At 40.6% G+C, this 5,251-nt stretch overlaps 1 pseudogene; it reads right to left on the reverse strand.

Annotated features, from left to right (window-relative positions):
* Nucleotides 1-2,133: 2,133 nt before the first annotated feature.
* Nucleotides 2,134-3,272, reverse strand: LOC103259556 (annotated as a pseudogene).
* Between the last annotated feature and the right edge of the window lie 1,979 nt (nucleotides 3,273-5,251).

Here is a 5,251-nt window from a genome sequence, read left to right on the forward strand (position 1 = left end):
AACTAGAGAGTTAATTATGTTCCTTTGTGGTTCATGTTTATTTGATTTCTCATATTTCTTGTGTCCCTGCCTTCATGCATAGCATCTGGTGGAACAATCACCTCTTTCAAACTTTCTAGAGTAAAGTAGAGAGTTTCATCACCAATTGGGTTTTAGTGTGCTGGTTAGGAAGGGTCTGGTGACTCTGTTTTCTGATAGGTACAGTAGTATAGTCTCTGTGTAACTTCTTCAGTTGCATTCAACATCAGCAATAGCTGTGGGAACCTCAGTGACTAGGCTCTAGATATTTGTTGTAGCATTGGTGGCGTAGGTTAGTAGTGTCCTCCATGTCAAGGGCTTTCACGGTTCTTCATTTTTTCCCCCTACAATGGAGAGATGTAGTTGAGGGGATCCCTCTTGGTGCCACGTTGGTCACAGCAGCTCAAAGTTACTGTCAGACTGGGATTCTGGGTTCCCAGGTTTATATTTGTTCTCTGTGGCAGAGTTGGATGTAGGTTTCCCACAGAGCCATGACTTGTGACTTTATGGCACCCTTTAGCAGCTTGAGCCCATCAGACCAGGTTGTAACTGTGATTCTGTCTCCAGTGGCAGGCACAACATTGTCCAAACTCTGCAGAAGAAGTGCTCTGGATATTTGGGCCTAGAAGCAGGGTACAGCTGCAATTTTGGATCCTGAGCCCATAGGGCTCAGTGATAATGAGTCCCAGGGGATGCGTCACTTTGTAGTAGTGATTCTAGACCCTGGGATGATGGAGCTTGGCAATATATCAGACTCTGTGAACTCAGACTCTCTGGTCAGGCACAGTGGCAGAAAGTACCCCAGAATGGTGAAGCACAGTTGTCATTTGGGCCTGGGGGTGGGGAGGACCAGGGAACAGCACAGGGAGAGGGATGTTTCAGCAGTTCAGACTCTGGGGGCTAGTTTATCTCCAGGGAAACAGAATACTAGAATTGTATGTCCTATAGGGCAGGGTATCTCAGCTCAGCTACTTCTGTTTCCCTTGTACACTGGGTAGTATGTCAGCTTGGCCCTGAAATGTGCAGCTGCTCAGCTTTGCAAGGGTACCAATTTTCCATGGGGCTATGTGCTTTAGCTCAGGCCTGGAGGTCTTGACTGCTCTTGGTGACTGCGTCAGCTTAGGTACTGGGGTATATGACCTCTCTGGCTGGCCAAGGTACTGTTTCATGGAAAGCAGGGCATTGTTTCTGCTTAGTTACTGGGGAGGTGTGATTGCTTTGAATGGCCAGGGTACTGTTTTTCTAGGAAGCAAGTTATTGCTAGAGGTCTGCCCCATGAAGGCAGGGGAAGGGTTAGGTGGAATGGCTCCATCTTTCCTTGTTTCCACAGGGAAGGGTGTAACAGTTGCTAGCAGCTTGGCTTGGGGATATAGGGCCACTGGTTTGGGGTGGTTTAGAGGTGGCTTAGCCTCAGGGCTGAAGGAATGCCATATCCACTTGTCCCTGGAATATGACACACTCCAGCCATAGTTCTAGTTCCAAGATGATGAAGCATAGCCCTCTGGGCCATAGGGGACAGGACATAGTATCAGCTTCTTCTCTACGGGGAGCACAGCTATGTGAACTCTAGGCAGCTCCGTCAGCTGGGTTGAGTATCTGTGAGTACTGCAAGGGACCCCAGTAGTGAAATCTGTAGCTGTACAACGTTTTGATGTGGGTTTCTGGGATCCTCTTGCTTGTCTTTTGCCGTAAGGAGAAGTTTCTGGCTGGCGGATAGAGTGGTGGGAGCTTAATGTTTCCTTCCATTCTCTGTGACCATGCCAAGTTTCTCTTCTCACCAGAGGTTCTGTTACGCCTTTGACGCATTTCAGCACTCTCCTTCAGTTATTTATTTTTTTAATGTGGTTGTTTTTTCATTGTTTTGGTTACCTTTATGAGTGGAATGAGCACTAGGGGCTTCTAGTTGGCCATCTTGCTCAGTAATAATTTAAAATACATATTTTTTTAAATGTAGAAAAAGACCTATGAAACATAGTCATGTAATATTAGAGGCAAGACATGGATGTTCCAATTACTGTGTCATAGGATAAAACCTTTCATGGTTATGATATATTATTTTTGATACACTGCTACCTTGATTTTCTAGATTCTTCTGTATTTATGTGTAGGATTGGTTTATGATTTTCTTTCTTGCTTTTTTTTGTAACCATGCTGTGTTATCTTTAACATGTCACATAGAGACCCACTGCTCTGCTTGGCTACCAGTCTCTTGTCTATCTCTTCAGCAATGGTGAGGTGGATACCTTTCTTCAGAGAAGAGAAATCCATGGTTTTTTGCCTTTGCCAATAACAAAAATGTTGGAGAGCTGGGTGGCAAAGCTGTTGCCATTGGCATCTTTTACATGAACAATATAAAAAAACCCAGGCTGTCTTTCTCTGTTGGTGATCACACTGATTCTTCCCAGGTTAGCACTTCAAGTCACTGTGTACAGGTTATCAGTGTCAAACTTGATGAAATCAGTATTCTTGCCAGTCTCCAAATCAACCTGAATGGTGTCATTCACCTTGATGAGGGAATGAGGATAGATAGTGGATGGTACGCTGAGGAATTCCTTTTGTGCTCACAAAGATCTTTCTCACTTTGCACAACTTGTGCTTAGCCTCCTCAGGTGTGATATGATGAACAGCAAATTGACCTTTGGTGTCATAGATCAGGTGGAAATTCTCTCCAGTTTTGTCAATGCTGATGACATCCATAGACCCAGCAGGATAGGTTAGATCAGTCCAGACCTTGCCATCGACCTTTGTTGGTTTTTTTTTGTTTTTTGTTTTGAGTTGGAGTCTCACTCTGTCACCCAGACTGGAGTGCAGTGGCCGCTCTGGGCCACTGCAACCTTGACCTACTGGGCTCCAGCGATCCTTCCGTCTCAGCCTTCCAAGTAGCTGGAACTACAAGCACAGGCTACCACACCCGGCTAATATTTTTTTGGATTTATTTTAGAGATGAGGTCTCGCCAAGTTGCCCAGGTGGGTCTCGATCCTGCGGGCTCAGGCAATCCACTCACCTCGGCCTCTCAAAGCACGGGATTACAGGCTAAGCCATCGAGCCTGGCTGCCATCAATCTTAATGAACTGCTGCATGCAGATCTTCTTTGTTTCATCTCCTGTCGGAGCATACTTAAGTCTGTTTCTTAGGAAAGTGATGAGAGGGGACCAGTGGATGGATGAGGAGCAAACTCACTGGTCAATTCATCTGGTATCCAATGCTTTGGATCTGCTACCTGCTTCAGATGCTTCTTGGGATCACGAGCCATGGCTGTGCTGAGCACAGAAAGAGAGTGGTCTGTGATTTTTTTTTCCTTGTCATATCCTTGACTAGTTTTGTTCAAAGTATTGTTTTTGTTTTAGTTCTCATTATTTATAGACTTTGAAAAAGTTAATGTAGAGATTAACTTTTCTTTAAAGGGTTGATAAATCTTGCCCTTTTAAAATTTCTAAGTCTGCTATCTCTTGGGTAATGGGTGAGTTGTGTAAGGGAGAAAAACTTGATTATTTGATTAATTCAGTTTCTCTAATGGTTATTGATTTATCCAGTTGTTCTGTGTCTTCTTGAGTAAGTTTTAGTAATTTATATTTTCCTGGAAAATTTTGCATCTTATATTATTTTTTCAGATTTATTGATGTGTTTGTTCATAGTATATCTAAGGATATTTAAAAATCTCAGCTGCAATCTGTGCTTATGCTCTCCTTTATACTAATATTGTTTTGTGCTTTTTAAAATTTGTTTTATATAATCAATCCTTTTTAGAAGTTTGTCTGCCTTGACTTTACAAAGAACCAACTTTTTAATACTATTTATCACTATTGTTTCTTTGTTTTCTATCTCATTGTTTCAGTTATTATAAATACTTTTTGTGACTGACCTCTGAAGTTTTTTTTCAGTTTTGTTTTTTTTTCTTCTTTTCAATTTTTAGGTTTATACACTTAACTAATTTATTTTTAGTCTTTTCTAATACAAGCATTGAAGATTATGGAATTCCCTTTAATAATGCTTTAGCTATTTTCCATGAGGTTTGATACTTAATATATGTTTTCAATTTGATAATCTCTAGAATATTCTCCTTTAGTTTTTATCACATTTCTCTTTTGTTCTTCTGTAATTTGGCGATTTTCATTAAAGTTAAACCTCATCACTACCCCCCTTTAAAAACAGGTGGGGAAAGGAAAAGGGACTACATCAATGAAGTAAAATGTATAAATGTATACATGATATAGCAAGGAATAATATATAATAGATGTTACAGACATATTTCTCTACCTGGTCACAAGGGTAGAGAATTTGTGTTAATGACTTTCTTTCTTTACCACCCATTTTATAATCTCTTTGTCTTGGCTAGGTACTATTTAGCTGTGGTGTTTAATCCCTTGGTGGTTCTGTGTGTGTGTAGGGACACTATACTTGTCCATTAACTTTTACCACAAAATATGGCTCTTTATGATGAGCCTGGTGATCCTTTGGTTTCCATCTATGCTTTTTCCTACCCGTATTGTACCAGCAACAAACCTATTTTTTCCATAAGAACTAGTAAAAGTCATGCCAACCAATGCCAAAGTTGCCTTTTTTTTCCCTTTCCTTTTTACCTAGTAGCATGTGTAACCTGAACCTGAAATGACTTCTTGGTCATCTCAGCTTCAGTACAATGAAATCGTATTCTTATCTACTGCATGCACATTTCCCTTAGATTCTAAATGGACTGAGTCAGAATTCTGAGAGGTGGAAAGCAAAAAATTTGCCAGTGAGTCATTTGGTGTGAGAATAAAAATGTCTTTTCCATCTCTACCTCTTATTTCTGGAACCATGTATTCTGGTTGTGGGAGAAACATAACTTTATATTTGTTGTTGATTCAGTGTATTTATAACATCATGTGGATTACTCCAGTCTTAAAAAAGTGAACATATCGAAGTCTTCTATAATCTTAATCTATTGCTCTGTATACTCCATTGCTCTTGGTGACTAGAAAGATTAGCAAATCCTATGAGCAGTAGGTTAGCAGAACCCAGAAGATTTCTTGTTTTTGATAATGCAGACCAAATTATTCTTTTTTTTCCTCTTTATTTTATTATTGAGATGTGGTGTACAAGTCAGGATTAGGTACCTAAGTAATCTATGTGTGGGTGAAGTTTAGGCTTCCAACTGGTCCTCACTTCCCCTGGTTTAGGATTAGGTACCTTTTATGATGTCACATACCCAGCCTCACTAATCATCAAATAAGATCTAGTGTTTGATAGCAC

The sequence above is a fragment of the Carlito syrichta genome, unplaced genomic scaffold (assembly GCF_000164805.1).
Source record: "Carlito syrichta isolate Samal-C Ts95f unplaced genomic scaffold, Tarsius_syrichta-2.0.1 Scaffold302874, whole genome shotgun sequence".
In the NCBI taxonomy this organism is placed as follows: Eukaryota; Metazoa; Chordata; class Mammalia; order Primates; family Tarsiidae; genus Carlito; species Carlito syrichta.